At 40.6% G+C, this 19,326-nt stretch overlaps 1 pseudogene; it reads left to right on the top strand.

The window, feature by feature from the left end:
* The first annotated feature begins 639 nt into the window (after positions 1–639).
* LOC149235688 (tobamovirus multiplication protein 3 pseudogene) lies at positions 640–19,252 on the top strand (annotated as a pseudogene).
* The last annotated feature ends 74 nt before the right edge of the window (positions 19,253–19,326 follow it).

The following is a 19,326-nucleotide window of genomic DNA, read 5'->3' as shown; positions in this document are numbered from 1 at the left end:
CTAGATTGTTGTGTCATTGAGATATTCTCTCAACTAAGTGATTGTATGTCTAAGATAGTATGTCTATATTGAGAAAACACTACATGTATTTATCTATAACATTATTTGGTTAATAAATAGAATGATTAGTAAATTTAAAATGGTATAAGAGCAAGCCTGGGCCTGACTCCCTCATAGTAGGGCCCAGGAACATGTGAATAGTACAAGTAAGTGTGTTATTAGTTACTTTTGGTATGTCTATAATTTCACGTAGATTTTATGTCAAGGAAGTTTTCTAGGCATGTTGAATTTAACAAAGTTGAAGAGACAAGGTTAGCGCCACTGGACTAGCCAATTTCCCTTATGCAAGTACCTTCTAGGAGTTGGAATACATTTCCATTTCTAAACAATCAATCCTCCTTGATATCATATGGTCCAGAGAAATTTGGCACATTTGCTGCCCATGGATTACTGCTTGATTTCATAATTTCCGATTAGATTCTCTAAAATATGGAGCCCTTAGGCCAAATCTAGAAGCTCAATAGAGGGAAAAGCCACCAAATGGATCTTGGTTTGGCCTTATTCGATCTATAATAACATCCTTTTGTTTCATAATGTCTTTTTGGTTGTCATAGGGGAGCCTTGTTAAATATCGAGGAGATGGAAGAAACCTTTGTGCAAGGAACAATGGATTGGTGGGTAAATGTAAATAACTTGAATGTTTGATGAGACTAAATTTTCTACACACTCTCTAAGCTCTACGAACCCATTGTTGAAGTTTCTCTTATTCAACTTATAAGGATTGAGGTCAAAGCGCCAAATTATGGGTGGAAAGCATGTAAAGTTTTTCATTTCCTTAATGTTGTGAATGGAGTTTAGTATGTTTTCTTTATATTTTAATGAAGTATGCAGTAAATAAAACCTATGATTTTGCTACATGTTTTGCTTGATATGACTAGTCTGCTATTTTTACCACATATATCTTTTTGGTCCTATTTTAGGCAAAAATATACTATCAAACACAGGCCATATGAGTAGACAGTTAAAGGTCTGCTTTTATCACAATAAATGGTATCATCTATATCATTTGGATATGCATATGGATTTACTCTGTTGAAAATAATACTGAGGGGGTATCAAATTCTTTTTCAATTTGCAGATCTGACTATTGAAACTTGCATATACCTTTCAGACTTATAATTTAATTTATTTTTCAGATGTTGATCATTAATCTGTGTGTCAAAACCATATAATAGTAAGCAGGAACAGAAAAGTAGAGCAGACAGTCACACAAAAGAACACAAGCTATAAGGTGGAAACCCAATGTGGGTGAAAACCACCTGCTGCAATATGTCTCTATCTTCTTTCAATTAAAAACTTCTTTTTACAATGATTCTGTACTGGTGCAGTCTTATACCAGCACGTAGGCTTCAACCTGCAGAAGGCTACAACCTTCTATTTTTTTCCAGGGACCACGTTTCATAAATTTTCAGACTGGATCCATGAATATCAATCAAACATCAAATAGATCTGCAATCAACCAACTTCCTTGTACAAATACTGAATCAATAACTTCTCAAAACACAGAACCAGTAACCAGACACCAATTCAGAACCCAGAACACAGCAGTAATAGACAAAAGCAGCTAAAACATATTTCAAGAAAAGTCCGCAACTTCACCAATAGAAATATGCATACGTACGCAGTATTCACTTCTTTAGCCTGCAGATATCCGCGCCTTTGCTATGTCGAACTTGCGGGTATCCGCACCTGCGCTCTGTCAAACCCGCGTATATCCCCGCCTCTGTTGTGTCGATCTTGCGAAATATGCGCCTGCACTGTGTAAAACCTGGGTATATCCATTCTTGCTCTGTGTCGAACCTGCGGGTATCCACGCCTCCATTGAGTTGGACCTGCGGGTATAGATCTATATGATAATTTATCAGACTTCAATTATACCCAGATTATCATATCCGATCATGCGCCAAAGAGATCTCGACCTATCTTGTAATGCTCAGGTTCCTCCTTGATTCAGATCCAGCTATAACTCACCAACCGATCACCAGTATTTCAGATCTTGCTCTTCTCAAGATATTCAACACAACAGTCTACCCCAGCCAAATGATCTCCTTTCCTTTTTATAGTCTAGGCCTTACTCAAACCATGGTCCAAAACCATAGAGATCCAATACTAGGGACCCAATACCTGGGTTCAATACTTTAGATGCAAAACCACGGACCAAAACCATAGGTTCAAAAATGTCGGACTAAATACCATGGACCAACCATAAGATTTCCCACGTGTGCACGCTTTTCTCTGCATGAAAGTGTGTGTACTGTACGCCCGCACCTTTTGATCGGTACACCTGTGTATATGTATGCACCTTTTGTTCAGCACACCTGCGTATATCCGCGAGAACCTGCGGGTATCTCATTTTCTACTATTTTGAGAGCCTGAACTTGTGATCTGCTATTTGTGAGAGTTTCCATCAAGGACAACACTTATGTCATCGAGCCAAACCTGTGCCAAACCTGTGTCATAATGCCAACAATCTCCCCCTTTGGACTTGATGGCAACCCAAAGTCACTCAAAGTCTTTTCTCCCCCTTTGACATCAAGGGCAAAGGGTTATGCTCCCCCTGAGTACATGCTGAAATCTCTGCTCTGCTGTGCTGTCCAAGCTCCCCCTGACATATAGGCAAGATCTGCAAGAAGATATTCTACAAAAGAAATATGACATTATACACCATAACAGACCTTCCTATCACCAAAGACTCATACATACAACTCCCAACCAAGTGGGAATATACCAACATTGACTCATCCACCCAACCAAGTGGGGATACATGATAAGCACATTACATTATCCATCCCAGGCATAGTGGGGCAACCAAGATAGGCCATTACATGACCTTGACAAAAGAAATATAAGACATAGAGACAAAACATCAGCAACATCTGTCAATCTCCTTCTGTACTTGCTCCTCCTAAAATCAAAACAAACTGAAAAATTGAACCAAGATCTTCTACAATAATGCCAACAATGCATTATTAGAAGAATATATGCTCCCCCTGAACCTGTGCCAGATGGTCTCTGAAACTTGCAACATATACACAATAGTACCCACATAAACCAGCGAATGTACGCATATACCCCATATGAAACTTGCGTACAACCAACCATCTCTGAAACAGACAAGATTCAATAGCAAGATGATGCATCAACTACCACCAACTTTTTTCTGAGGTATTCAAAGGTCTCCTTGGGCAGTGGTTTGGTGAGAATATCAGCAACTTGTTCCTTAGAGGGAACATACTCCAATTTGACCTTTTGTTCAAGCACTTGTTCCTGGAGAAAATGATACTTGATTGGTATGTGCTTAGTCTTTGAATGCATGACAGGATTCTTTGAAATACTGATTGCACTTGTATTATCACAGAAGATGGAGATAGGTGTAGTACAAGTGATTTGCATGTCTTGTAATGTTTGCATCATCCAAAGGAGTTGTGTGCAGCAAGATGCAGCAGCTACATATTCTGCTTCAGCTGTAGATAATGAAATAGAGCTTTGTTTCTTGCTGAACCAAGATACTAATCTAGGACCCATGAAGAATGCACCACCACTAGTGCTTTTCCTGTCATCCACACTTCCTGCCCAATCCGCATCTGTGTATGCATGAAGTGTGAGATCTGTACCTCTAGGATACCATAAGCCATAGTTTTGAGTTCCTTGAAGATACTTGAAGATTCTCTTAACTGCCTGAAGATGAGTTTCCTTTGGATTTGCCTGAAATCTTCCAACTATTCCCACTGCATGCATAATGTCTGGTCGGGTACCTGTTAGATAGAGCAGACTACCAATCATGGATCTATAGGTTGGTTGATGTACAACTATCGATTCATCCTTTGCGCTAAGGCTGCATCCTGTCACCATACGGGTACATACTGGTTTCGAATCCTCCATCCCATATTTCTTCAAGATCTGCTTGAGACACTTGGTTTGTGATAGAAAAATACCGTCTTTGTTTTGCTGGACTTGTAAACCAATAAAATATGTAAGCTCACCAAACATGGACATTTCAAACTCCTTCTGCATCACCAAGGCAAAGTTTTGACTCATATCTTCTTGATTGCTACCAAAGATGATATTTTTTTTTTTTTTTTTTTTGCTTGTTAAGACTAACCTACGGACCCACGGGGGATTTGAACCGGTGACCTATCGCAAGGAGTGCCTTAACAGCGCACCCATTCACCGTCAATCCAAAGCCCCGTGGGCTACCAAAGATGATATTATCAACATACACAACAAGTATTAGCAACTTATCATTGTCAATTTTATATATAGATTGTAATCAGTTGATCCTTTTATAAAACCTTATTGATGGAGGTACTTATCCAACCGATAATACCACACCCTTGGAGCCTGTTTAAGGCCATAGAGAGACTTTCTGAGTCTGCATACAAGTTTTGGATCATTACCAAGAATAAACCCATCTGGTTTTTCAATATATACTTCTTCATCCAAGTCTCCATTCAGGAAAACAGACTTCATGTCCATTTGAAATACTTTGAACTTCTGAAAGCTAGAAAGGGCAAGGAACATCCTTATAGCCTCATGTCTGGCAACAGGTGCAAAAGTTTCTTCAAAGTCTATGCCTTCTTGTTGTGCATACTGATGAGCCCCAAAAATGGACAAATATTTGGGCTCATTCAACCTCCTAATTTGGCTTAGTCCACCATTCTCATTTGTTTATTGCATGTTTTTGATTATTTTTATGTTAATAGAGTGAATTTGGTTAGTCATTATGCCAACAAGTCTAATGGGTGCTTTGTGTAGCCTTTTTGGTCAACTTGGAGACAAAATTGAAGGTCTTAATGAGCACTTGGCAGCCAAATTCGTGGGAGAACAAGCTAGAGGATTTGTAGGAAGGTGTCCCCCTCATTTATGGACCCTTACCTCGAATTCTCCACCATCAGCTCAGAGTTCAAAGGCCACCAAATCAATGAGCTCAAGGGCAGCCAAGCAAGTCAAGTTGGACTGCTGTTAACTCCAAGTCTTGGGCAGCCAAGTCCCTAACTTTTAGGAGGACTGTTGGGTCCTCAAATTGTATAAATAAGAAGGCTTGGGGCCTCATTTTGGTTAGCTAGTTAATAGACATTTTGTAGCTAGTGGTTGGTCATTTTTGTTAGCTAGTTGGTAGTCATTTTTGGTAGCTAGTAGTTAGTCATTTCGTAGCAGCTAGTTAGTCAATGTGGTTTTAGCTCTTTGTAAGCCAGTTTTGGCATGACATTAGATTTTTGATTATGAATAAAAGCAAGCAGTTTTGGATCAGATTCTAAGTTTTTAAAGGAGCCTAAAGCTCTCGGGGTTGGGCCCAACCTGAGAGCTCAGGCCTCCTTCCTTTGTATCAATATTGTTCCTTTAGCATTTCGTTTCCATTTTCCTTTACATGCATTTGAGTATAGCTGCTGATTTAGATTTCCTGTAGAAGTCAAACAGATTGGTTTTATTAGTTAGAACTGTTGTAGTTGTTTGGAAGTAGGCTGAGGCATTACTTAGATCCATTCATGCACTTTTATATTTAGCATTACTTCTTCATTCCACTACCATGCATGAGTTTCCTTCACAATTTATATTGCTGTTCATTGATTTTATGTCACAGGTAGCTCAGGTTGAAGCATTCTCGTTTTGGTGACACTCATAAACTATTTGTTTCATCTACACCGCTCCATATCACTCCATTACCTTCCTCTGCTTGTCAACCACCTCTCAAGTCACTTTCTTGACCTCTGTTCCGCTCATGCAACTTCTAGTTCCTCCATTACTCATATAGCTCCATCTATCTAGCCTTTCGTTGATACCACTCTTCCATTCAACAAACCACTCCATGCACACGTTTCCCATCCTATTCCTCCACTTCTGAGCCATCACCAGCCTTATTCCTACCTTACACATCTCCCCCTACCATTCCAACACTCCATCATCCCCCAAAACCTCCACGGCCAATCATCCTGTAGAATTGCATAGAACATCCTGTAGAAGACCTACAGGACTATCCTGTAGAAGACCTACAGGACTATCTTGTAGAAACCCCTGCAGACATCCTGTAGGAGGCCACTCACTCGGTTGCTGAGCTTCTGAATGTGAGGAACCTCTGTGGATGGATGCTAAGGACCCCTAGGGACCTCTCCTAGCCTCCCCAACCTGTCCCACATTTTCCTTCCTTCTCCATCCCATCTGCACAACCAAATCCTAATAAGCACAAAATCACAATCATTCCATCCACTTAATGAAAAAGTACAAAAACATGTCTTTTATGATGCAAGTAGTTTAGATCCATGCATTTACACTTGTTAGAGGTAATGACAGCGTTGGTAGAAGTTGCATTTACATTCTTTGCATTATAAGAGGTTAGACTAGTCAAGTTAGGGTTTCCTAGGGTTACATGCTTTGATTTGCTTTCAGTTCATTTTTGTCAAGTAAAGTAGCTTTCCTTTGAGATTAGCTTTTGTCCATCAATTAGCAAGCTTCTTCTGAGAGCCTATAGAAGTTGGCTTGAGCCCTAGCGGACTTGTGCCAGCTGACCAAGTGACAGCTGCGACAAGAGCTAGTACTTGTGCATATAGCACCGCCGCTTCCAAGTTTGTACGAACTACCGGGTTGATAAAATTAAGAGACAGGAAGCCCCATAAGTTGTAGCATTATTGCTACAATACTGGAGCTCACCATCTTTTTGGCGCCGTTGCCGGGGAAGCGGCAGAGTATTGGTGATTGTTGCTATTCTTCTATTTTCTACTACAACCTTCTGCTAAGTAGTTTATTTCATTTCCATTATGCAATTTCATTTATGCAAAAGTAGATTAGCCTTTCTTGCTTTCCTAGATTAGCATTTCCTGCTTTCCTAGAATAGCCTTTCAATTCCGCATTTCAATTCTGCAAGCGTAGACTAGCATTTCATTCTTGCAATTTCATTTGAGCAAAATAGATTAGTCCTTTCAATTTCGCAAGATAATTAGTTGCAGTTCAATCTATTTCATGCTTTGTAGGAGTAGGGATAAGTAGAAAAATGATTGCACAACACCCCCACTGCTTCACACAGCCAACGTTCTTCTTCGATGGCTGTGATGAAAGGACCCCTGGGTGGACATCAAGACATATCTGAAGAACCTCTAGGGGAGAAGAAGAAGAAACATTCCTCTGAAGCAAATGGCTACAAGTAGAGATGTTGGGAGCAACATCTTGTCCAAAGATGAATTTGAAAATCAGATCAAAGATTTCAAGAGTGATATGAGGCAGTTTCTTGCCATGCAACTGGATACCTTGCGGATCCAGAAGAAGCAAGAGGAAGCCAAGAGGGCTTTGGTCATTTTTTGTCCTAGGTGCCTTAAAAAGCATCCTAGGAACGAATGTCCAATGCACTCCCTAGAAGTGTGTTTCATCTGTGAGGAATACCATCCTACAGATCAGTGCCCTTCCTTGCCCAGAATCAAAGCTACATATCAAAGAGCCAAGAGAGCCACTGAATCACTCTGTTATATGAACCAAAGGAGGCCACATGGATCCATACCCTACCAGCAGGAACTGCAAGGGATACCCGAGACCTATTATGACCCTTATCAAGCCACTTTCATGCCTTCTTGGGATCCCCCTGCTCATCCTTCCTGGTCTACACCTCCTCCTTGGTCATATCCTCCTTGTTCCTTCACAGATCCATATTATGCCCAACCAGTTGCTCATTCATTTCACTCTTATGCTCAGCCACAGCCTCAGTGGAATGCACCTTATCAGGAGTGGAGGCCCCAGTACAACTCTCATCCCGCTCATTTTCCTCCACCACCTGCTCATCCACAACCATCGCCTCCTCCTCCACCAAGGCAACCCCAAATGCCTACCCAACCACAATGCCATCCATCTCCATCTCAAACTCACACCTCCACTCATCTACCCGTACCATTTCCAAAGCCATGCAATGGAGTAGCTCAACCCCATTGCAAATCTGAGGCACAACATATCCAAACAACTCCTCTTGAGCCCAATGATCTTCACCAAAGCTCAGGAAGAGTGTTGCAAAAAAGAGATCATCTTGAAAGCATTGAAGGACCAAAGGCAAAAGAAGATCCAAAGGAAAAGATCAAAGAACCATGGGCTGCACTTGATGAAGAGAAGAGATCAGAATCAGAGATGGAGAAAGTTCCCTCATGGTTACCATCAAATCTTCCATGTATTCAAGAGAAAGATCAGCAAAAGGAGGAAGATGAGAAATTCATGATAGAAGGTGACATGAAGAATGATCCAAATCAGCAAGATGACCAAGGATATCAAAGCCATATTGAGATATGGTTTCAGAAGGTCACTAAGTTGCAGCAGTACTCTCCTCCTCAGCTATGTTTTGTACTTTCAAAGTCAGATCATGTTGTCTCTGAAAGTTGGATAGTTGTCAAAGCATGCATTCCGAGCCTTTACATCATCTTGTCTCTAATCTCGATGTGTACATGGCTCCATTGGAAGTATTCTTATACTTGAAAATGATTTTGTTTTTCAAGTAGGGTAGGGTAGAAAAAAGAAAAAAAAGAAAAAACAAAAAGAAAAAAATGAAAAAAGAAAATAGAAATCTAAGGTGAAAACCTCCTCGGAGGCGCCTTAGGTTGGCTCATTGATTGAAAACCTCCATGAGGCGGTCAATGGGTTGGAAAGAAAAGAAAATAAAAGAGAAAAAGATCTTTGGGTGAAAACCTCCCTTGGAGGCGCCCAAGGCAGGCAATTAGGGTGAAAACCTCCATGAGGCGCCCTAGTTGTTTTTCAAAAAAAAAAGAGAAAAAGAAAAAGAAAAAAATAAAGCTAATCTCCATTGAATAAGTTCATGTTGCAGCAATGACATTGCAGGTTAAAGAAGGACGTTTCATGGTAGGAGGAGCACTCAAATCAAAGACAAAGGAGTTTTTGTGCCTTCTACAGGAAAGCTCTATATTTCTACAGGAAACATCCTGTAGAACCTTTGGACGAGCCAAATCCAATTTCAAAAGTGAATCTGATGGTGGGAGTCTATTGGTTAGGCCTACAAGCACTTGTGTATCCATCCCTTGCCTTCATCCATCATTTTTCACCACCTTGTGCTTCTCATTGTGCTTCTACAGGATCTTCCTGTAGAAATTGTGGGAAACTAGGCATGCATTTCAAAAAGTGGTTTGGCGAGCATGCTAGCTTCCTCAAGGGTTCAGAGGTCCTCATGCAGTCTTCCAACTCATCCTCCATCATCTCCATACCTGCATCACAAACAAAATCCATTTTGTCATCCCATGCAAGCACATGCAAAAAGCCTTGAAGCAAAAATACCTAGAGCCAAATTTGTTTTTGCCATAACTTGAAAACCATGCATCCATTTGACAAACCGTTTTATGGGGGATTGTACAAGGTTGATGACAACATGCCTGAGCAGTTTCATGCAATTCCGGTGCACGGTTTCCAAGGAATCAGCCTCCATCACCATCAGCCATTTTTGAATTTTCTCCCTAACCGTGCATCCGTTTCAAAACCTGTTTCATGGGGAGATGCACATGGATGATAGTAGCCTCCCCAAGCAGTTTCAGCCAATTCCGATGCACGGTTTCCGAGAAATTGAGCTCTAAAATCTTCATCCGTTTTCCAATTTTCTCGAAATCCGTGCATCCATTGATCACGAATTTGCTATGGGAGATGCATCATGATGGTAGGAACATGCCCACCAAGTTTCAGCTCAATCCGATCGACCGTTTGGGAGAAATGGCAAAAAGAAGTTCTGGTCTTGAGAAAATTCAATGGCAGCAGCTTGAACGGGCAGAGTTGAACGTGGAATTGATTGCATGCACTCAGATCCGGCCAGAGGACACCTGCACATGAAAAACACAATCAAAGATTAGCAGCCAAGCCATCATGCAATCATAAAATCAATGCATGCAGCAAGGACAGGCCACAGAGCTCACGGCAGCCATTTCACTTCGAGGTATGTGACAAACCCATTCCTCTATTGCATAAACTTAATTCGAAAACTGCATGAATTAATGGAATGGTGGGATTAAGCCATGAATTAGTTCAGCTGATTATCGCCCCTGAGAATTTAGCCGGCAGTCACGCGTGCATGGATCAGCCATTCACGTGGAAGTTGAAAAACACAGTTAGTGTTAGATCAGTTGAACTCCAGTGATCAGAAGTTTAACTCTAGTGCAGTTGATTAGCAAATAGAAGACATGCAGTTCATAAAATCACTTCAGTTCGAAGAAGCCAGCGTGCATGTGTTTTCGCCAGCTCACCACAAATCACGCAGCAACTAAAAGTAGGCTCGGCTGAATCTCACGAATTGTTGGTCATCTGCACTTGCCACATTGTCAATTGAAGTTTGCACAAGCTGTTAACTTGTCGTCCTCCACCGAGCTTCTCGGTCCAGTTTGAAATCCTCCCACGTACCCGGCTCACTTAGAGGCGCAGTGACATCCTTCACAAGCGGACGAGAGTTCTACAAGAAGAAGTTCTATAGGAAGTATGGCATATCCTTCCAAAGCAAAAAAGCTTGAACTTTTCTTCATCGAGTTTGCAGTTCCGAAAGAGCAAACCATGCAAGATCTCGATTTCTGAGGTTAACAGAAGCTGTGGACAAACTTAAACTCCAGGCTGCTGCTAGTGTAAAGGCTGGCAATGAATCTTCTGCAAGAGAAATGCTTCTGAAAAAAGTGCTGCAAGCTTTGGAGAATTGTAAAAAACCATGTGGAGCTTCTTGATGAGCCTTTGACAAAGCTTGGTGAGGCAATCTCAGTAAAGGAAACCCAGGTAATTAAAACGATAATGTCTACACGTTTTGGCATGGATACTGAAAAAGAGACTGAGGGACCAGCCAGAGTTGTCTCTTCCAAGAAGTTGCATCCTGTGCAAGAGAAAAAATTAGTAGAACATTTCAGTTGAATCCAGGCAGCAAGGATACTACTATGGATGAAGTTCTCAGAACTGCTGTAAATGATGCTGGTGAAAACAACAACAAGATAAATCAGAAAGTAGACACCAAGGGCCTGTTGGCAAAGAAAGATAAGATCGAAGATGATTACTTCCATGCAATTTTCAAAGGGATTGATCTCTGCACTCTCATTCACTCAGCCTAAACTTCCAGGGTTCATCTCAGTTTTTGTGCATCAAAGAACATACTGATTACATGTATTGGTGGTTGTCTTTCTGATTAGAAAAAGGGTTGTTCTGTTCTGCATCTCAGACTTATTTATGTGCCAAGGACATGCTGGTTATTTGGAATGATGGCAAATTATTATTTAGATGGTGGTGACACCCGTGGTGACACCCGTGTCTACAGGAAGACAAAAAAAGCCACTACAGGACTTTCCTGTAGAAGCCAGCGAACAGTTTCTACAGGAAAGTTTGAAAAAGGGCAGCAAAAGGAGAAATCGGCCGAGATTTTAGCTAAGGAGGCAGCACCTGTGTTGGCCACCCTCAGCACATCCATCCCCTCCATGAACACTCATTTCTTTCAAGGTTCGGGCACAATTTAGTCACGGTTCAACCTTCTACAGGAAGCTACAGGACTTTCCTGTAGAAGCCTTTTGGCAGGCCAGAATCAATTTTGGAGAGGGATTCGAAGCTTGAAGTCTGTTGAGGAGGCATGCAACCACTCTTTTCTTCCATCCTCCACTAGTTTCATCTCCTTTCGCCACCATTGCTACCATCAGATTGAATATGCTTGCACACTCATACCAAGGCTGAGAATTCACTAGGAAAAGGAGCAAGTAATGGGAAGAAGCAAAGAAGCATGGTTTCATGACAGAGAAGAGGACATCACTTCAGAAGCTTAGCATGGCAAGGAGTCCAGCAGGGCCATCAGATGAGGAGAGAGATTGGTTGCTCAGAGGATGAGCAACACTTTCAGTAGGGGGGTGATGATGAGCCCCAAAAATGGACAAATATTTGGGCTCATTCAACCTCCTAATTTGGCTTAGTCCACCATTCTCATTTGTTTATTGCATGTTTTTGATTATTTTTATGTTAATCGAGTGAATTTGGTTAGTCATTATGCCAACAAGTCTAATGGGTGCTTTGTGTAGCCTTTTTGGTCAACTTGGAGACAAAATTGAAGGTCTTAATGAGCACTTGGCAGCCAAATTCGTGGGAGAACAAGCTAGAGGATTTGTAGGAAGGTGTTCCCCTCATTTATGGACCCTTACCTCGAATTCTCCACCATCAGCTCGGAGTTCAAAGGCCACCAAATCAATGAGCTCAAGGGCAGCCAAGCAAGTCAAGTTGGACTGCTGTTAACTCCAAGTCTTGGGCAGCCAAGTCCCTAACTTTTAGGAGGACTGTTGGGTCCTCAAAATTGTATAAATAAGAAGGCTTGGGGCCTCATTTTGGTTAGCTAGTTAGTAGACATTTTGTAGCTAGTGGTTGGTCATTTTTGTTAGCTAGTTGGTAGTCATTTTTGGTAGCTAGTAGTTAGTCATTTCGTAGCAGCTAGTTAGTCAATGTGGTTTTAGCTCTTTGTAAGCCAGTTTTGGCATGACATTAGATTTTTGATTATGAATAAAAGCAAGCAGTTTTGGATCAGATTCTAAGTTTTTAAAGGAGCCTAAAGCTCTCGGGGTTGGGCCCAACCTGAGAGCTCAGGCCTCCTTCCTTTGTATCAATATTGTTCCTTTAGCATTTCGTTTCCATTTTCCTTTACATGCATTTGAGTATAGCTGCTGATTTAGATTTCCTGTAGAAGTCAAACAGATTGGTTTTATTAGTTAGAACTGTTGTAGTTGTTTGGAAGTAGGCTGAGGCATTACTTAGATCCATTCATGCACTTTTATATTTAGCATTACTTCTTCATTCCACTGCCATGCATGAGTTTCCTTCACAATTTATATTGCTGTTCATTGATTTTATGTCACAGGTAGCTCAGGTTGAAGCATTCTCGTTTTGGTGACACTCATAAACTATTTGTTTCATCTACACCGCTCCATATCACTCCATTACCTTCCTCTGCTTGTCAACCACCTCTCAAGTCACTTTCTTGACCTCTGTTCCGCTCATGCAACTTCTAGTTCCTCCATTACTCATATAGCTCCATCTATCTAGCCTTTCGTTGATACCACTCTTCCATTCAACAAACCACTCCATGCACACGTTTCCCATCCTATTCCTCCACTTCTGAGCCATCACCAGCCTTATTCCTACCTTACACATCTCCCCCTACCATTCCAACACTCCATCATCCCCCAAAACCTCCACGGCCAATCATCCTGTAGAATTGCACAGAACATCCTGTAGAAGACCTACAGGACTATCCTGTAGAAGACCTACAGGACTATCCTGTAGAAACCCCTGCAGACATCCTGTAGGAGGCCACTCACTCGGTTGCTGAGCTTCTGAATGTGAGGAACCTCTGTGGATGGATGCTAAGGACCCCTAGGGACCTCTCCTAGCCTCCCCAACCTGTCCCACGTTTTCCTTCCTTCTCCATCCCATCTGCACAACCAAATCCTAATAAGCACAAAATCACAATCATTCCATCCACTTAATGAAAAAGTACAAAAACATGTCTTTTATGATGCAAGTAGTTTAGATCCATGCATTTACACTTGTTAGAGGTAATGACAGCGTTGGTAGAAGTTGCATTTACATTCTTTGCATTATAAGAGGTTAGACTAGTCAAGTTAGGGTTTCCTAGGGTTACATGCTTTGATTTGCTTTCAGTTCATTTTTGTCAAGTAAAGTAGCTTTCCTTTGAGATTAGCTTTCGTCCATCAATTAGCAAGCTTCTTCTGAGAGCCTATAGAAGTTGGCTTGAGCCCTAGCGGACTTGTGCCAGCTGACCAAGTGACAGCTGCGACAAGAGCTAGTACTTGTGCATATAGCACCGCCGCTTCCAAGTTTGTACGAACTACCGGGTTGATAAAATTAAGAGACAGGAAGCCCCAGGAGTTGTAGCATTCTTGCTACAATACTGGAGCTCACCACATACCCTTTACAAACAAGTCTTGCCTTGTTTCTAGCCACATCCCCATTTTCATTCAGCTTATTTTTGAAAATCCATTTTGACCCTATGACATTCTTATCTTTTGGTCTAGGAGCCAACTCCCAAGTATTATTCTTTCAATCTGCTCGAGTTCTTCTTCCATGGCCTTGACTCATCATTCATCTTTGCAAGCCTCTCTTACATTCTGTGGTTCAGTGGAGGAAAGCAATGATAGATAGCTTGAAGCTTCTGAAATGATTCTTCTTGTTTGTACACGTGCCTCTTTCTGCCCCAAAATTTGAGATTCTGGATGATTCTTCTAAACGTATATGGATGGAGTCTTTTCTTCTATCCTTATCTGTTCTTCTAGTGCCTCATGGGTTTCTTCTTCATCATGAATCTGATTTGATGTTGATGGATAGTCTTCACCATCTTCGAAGTCTTCAGATTTCACTTGCCTAGGAGTGTTCCCTTCTTCATCAACCACTACACCAATACTTTCAACAATTTTACCAAGTCTTTTATTGTAACATTTGTAAGCTTTGTTGTGGGGAGAGTAGCCAAGTAAAATGCCTTCATCTGCTCTGGGTTCAAACTTGCCAAGATTTTCATCAGTCCTTTTAATGTAGCATTTGCTTCGAAAAATTTTCAAGTATTTTACCATGGGAGTCTTACCATACCAAAGTTCATGAGGAGTCTGAGTGCTGTTTACCCAGACGTTTGTCTTGTTGAGAATAGTAACAGCGGCAACTGCGGCTTCACCCTAGAAGGTTGCGGGGGTTCCAGACTCATCAAGCATGGCACGAGCCATTTGTTGAACCGTTCTATTCATCCTTTCCACTACTCCATTTTGTTGAGGAGTCCTTGCAGCAGAGAATTCCATTCTTATTCCATGTTATTCACAAAAATCAAAGAATTCATCTAAGGTAAATTCCCCTCCTTGATCAGATCTGAGGCATTTGATTTTGTGATCTGATTCATTTTCAACCAAAGCTTTGAATGACTTGAACTTTTCGAAAGCTTCATCTTTATACTTCATGAGTCCTATCCAACACATCCTTGAAAAGTCGTTAATGAACAATATGAAATACTCTTCTCCTCGAGGTGACTTCTTCCTAGTTGGACCACATATATCGGTGTGGACAGTTCAAGTGGCCTGCTAGCTGATCCTTCCTTCTTAGGGAAATTAGTTCTGGTTTTCTTACCAAATTGACATGATTTTCATATTGTATTGTTTGGAATTCTAATGTCAGAGAGATCACGAACTGCCTGATATTTGCATGCTTTCCTTATCTGAGAGAAGCTAAGATGCCCCAGTCTTCTGTGTCATAGCCAGTGTTCATCATTCTTGCTTAAATAGCGTTGTTGTTGTCCTCCCTTGAGTACGTATAAGTTATTTGGAGTTCTAATGCCTCTGGTCACTATTTTTCCTATATCAATCTCACGAACAATACATCCAATTGATCGAAATATTACCTCAGTTCTCTGATCACACATCTAACTGACACTCAATAGATTATGCTTTAATCCATCAACATACATAACATTTCCAGCCTTGACCTTTTCTTTCAAACGAACAGAGACTTTACCTTTTATGAATGCAGGGATGTCATTTCCAAATGAGACCTTCTTTTCCTTTTCTAAGGCACTATATGACTGAAGTTTTTCTTTATCACCTGTCATATGTTTCGAGCATCCACTGTCGATGTACCATTGATTTTCCTGTCCTTTCGCATATAAGGCTATCCCACATCTTTCCGGTTGCATTTCTTTCTTTTTCCATGTTTTGGAACTCAATGAAGCTTGCTCCTTCTGAGTTGTTTGCAGAAACCTGCTCCTGCATTGAGAATTTTCATGACCGAAGTTGTTACAGATAGAACATTCTATTTCATTTCCAAGAGCAGAGAAGTTATTGTAGGTTCTTTTCATGATTCCTGTCACACTCCTTTGTTTTTGAGCTTCCCTAGTCATGATGGTCTTGTAGGCAACACGTTGAGAAGCTTTATGACCAAAGTTATGACAAGAGAAACATTGGCCATTGAAGAAATTCCTTCGATTATCAAATCTACCAACCATATGATTGTAGTTTCCATCCATTCTTGAGCCAAATTGAGAATGATTTACCTGAGGTCGGTTGACGCTTCTATTCATCCTTGAAGTAGATTTCCCCCAATTTACTTGATAATCTTTGATCATTCTTGAAGCAAATTGTCTCTGATTTACCTGGTGATCTGCATTATGCTTTTGTTGTCGATTGTCATCTTGTTCACTTCTCCTTGCTGCATCAAGATAACTTTTGGAGGTGGATGGCTTCTGCGCTTGCTTCTGAGCTTCAAATGCTTCTTCAGAATATCTTAGACCTATCTTGATTAGAGGAGAACGCTACACTTTGATAATCTCATCTAGAGTTTTGTATCCTTTAGCAAATCTGAGATTAAGGGCTTTTGTTTTCTCAATTTATTTTCTAAGTCCCACAATTTCACATTCTAACTCTTCATTGTGTTTATCTTTTTCAGCAAGTTGGAATGTTAGAGTATCTATAATCATATTCTTTTCCTCTAAACAAACTTTAAGTTTAGAAATTTCTTCATAAAGACCTTCTTCATTTATAGCATCCAAGAAATCATCATCTTCAAAAGCCATCAAAAGTCTATCATCATTACCTTGTTCATCTTCATCACTATTTGACAATCCATCACTGTCTTCATGCGTGTAATAGCTCTTCTTATTTACATTCTGTTTTTTGTTCCATCTAACAGGTTCCTTACCTTTGTCTAGTTTATCTTTATGAGGACATTTTGCAGCATAATGACCGACTCTTCCACAAGCAAAGCATTTGAAAGGCAGCTTACCTCTGAATCTTCCAGTTCCCCATTGAAGGTTCTTGACAAAATTTGATTCTTCCTCTTCTTTTGACATATGTCCTGACTCATAGTAATCTCCTTTTCCTGAAGCCTTGAATGCAGCTTCTCTCCTATCTGATGGTCCTCCTTTTCTCATTTTGTAAGCAGTTAGAATTTCATGCAGCTGTGACATGGTAAGGCTCTATAGATTCTTCTTTTCTTCTATGGCAGAAACTTTTGAATCAAACTTAGGAGACAAAGATCTTAGAACCTTTTCAACCAAAACAACTTCTTTTATTTCTTCACCCAAGTTTTTCATACAATTTACGATCTCATCTATACGTAGGAAATAGCAAGCCACACTTTCATCATTATGCATTCTGAGACTTTCATTTTGAATTCTAAGAGTTTGTAATTTTGCTCGTTTTACTTGTTCATCTCCTTCATAGCTCAGAATGATCTTGTCCCATATTTCTTTTGCGCTTTTGAGCTACATAACCTTGACGAATTCTGATTGAGATAGACTTCCTAATAGAGTATTGACAGCTTTTGCATTTGTTTCATACTACTTCTTACCAGCTGCATCTGTAGGAGTTGTTCGTGGAAATGTGTATCATGTTTCCACAATATCCCAAACTTCTGTACTAAGAGATTGAAGATAGGCAGTGATTCTTAGCTTCCAATAGACGAAGTTGCTTCCATCAAAAATCAGTGACCTGATAGATGCTTCCTTTTCGTAGTTGCTCATGATGATAGATCTTCCTTCAAGCGATCAAGCTTCTTCTGAAGGACCTGCTCTGATACCAATTGTTGAAAATAATACTGAGGGGGTGGGGTGAATCAGTATTATCAAATTCTTTTTCAATTTGCAGATCTGACTATTGAAACTTGCATATACCTTCCAAACTTATAATTTAATTTATTTTTCAAATGTTGATCATTAATCTGTGTGTCAGAACCATATAATAGTAAGCAGGAATAGAAAAGTAGAGCAGACAGTCACACAAAAGAACACAAGATATAAGGTGGAAACCCAATGTGGGTGAAAACCACCTGCTGCAATATGTCTCTATCTTCTTTCAATTAGAAAATTCTTTTTACAATGATTCTGTACTGGTGCAGTCTTATACCAGCACGAAGGCTTCAACCTGCAGAAGGCTATAACCTTCTATTTTTTTCCAGGGACCACGTTTCATAAATTTTTAGACTGGATCCATGAATATCAATCAAACATCAAATAGATCTGCAATCAACCAACTTCCTTGTACAAATACTGAATCAATAACTTCTCAGAACATAGAACCAGTAACCAGACACCAATTCAGAACCCAGAACATAGCAGTAATAGACAAAAGCAGCTAAAACATATTTCAAGAAAAGTCCGCAACTTCACCAATAGAAATATGCATACGTACGCAATATTCACTTCTTTAGCCTGCGGATATCCGCGCCTTCGCTATGTCGAACCTGTGGGTATCAGCACTTGCGCTCTGTCAAACCTGCGTATATCGCCGCCTCTGTTGTGTCGATCTTGCGGAATACACACCTGCGCTATGTAAAACCTGCGTATATTCGTGCCCGCTCCGTGTCGAACTTGCGGGTATCCGTGCCTCCACTGTGTCAGACCTGCGGGTATAGATCTATATGACAATTTATCAGACTTCAATTATACACAGATTATCAGATCCGATCATGCGCCAAAGAGATCTCGACCTATCTTGTAATGCTCAGGTTCCTCCTTGATTCAGATCCAGCTATAACTCACCAACCGATCACCAGTATTTCAGATCTTGCTCTTCTCAAGATATTCAACACAACAGTTTACCCCAGCCAAATGATCTCCTTTCCTTTTTATAGTCTAGGCCTTACTCAAACCATGGTCCAAAACCATAGAGATCTAATACTGGGGACCCAATACCTGGGTAAATACTTTAGATGCAAAACCACGGACCAAAACCATAGGTTCAAAAATGTTGGACTAAATACCATGGACCAACCTTAATATTTCCTGTGTTCACGCTTTTCCTACATGAAAGTGCGTGTACTATATGCCCGCACCTTTTGATCGGCACACCTGCGTATATGTATGCACCTTTTGTTCGGCGCACCTGCGTATATCCCCGTCTTTGTGAAAAGGAACCTGTGGGTATCTCATTTTCTACTATTTTGAGAGCCTGAACTTGTGATCCGCTATTTGAGAGAGTTGCCATCAAGGACAACACTTATGTCATCGAGCCAAACCTGTGTCATAATGCCAACATACTCTTGGTGGAGCCCTAGTCCATTTGAGACCCTCTCAAAGTTATTCTTTGCAGGAATCTCCTTCTTTGAAGCATTGTGGTTTTTAATTTATGGTGGAAGAATTTTCTTCATGCTTCAACGGTTTCCACTTGAATCAACAGAGCATAGAAAGAAGTTGCAAAATTTTTATGAGTGTTTCTCTCCTTTCCTCCTAGTGAAGTGATTTAAAAATGTTCAATTTTTCTAAATTATGCTTATGAATTGTTAATTTCGTATACTTAAAAGTTGTTATGTCAT

This window comes from Pinus tabuliformis, chromosome 8 (genome assembly GCF_031772625.1).
Source record: "Pinus tabuliformis cultivar Carrire ecotype Pingquan chromosome 8, CPIR1, whole genome shotgun sequence".
NCBI classification, from domain to species: Eukaryota; Viridiplantae; Streptophyta; class Pinopsida; order Pinales; family Pinaceae; genus Pinus; species Pinus tabuliformis.
This window is presented reverse-complemented; position numbering and strand designations above follow the sequence as displayed.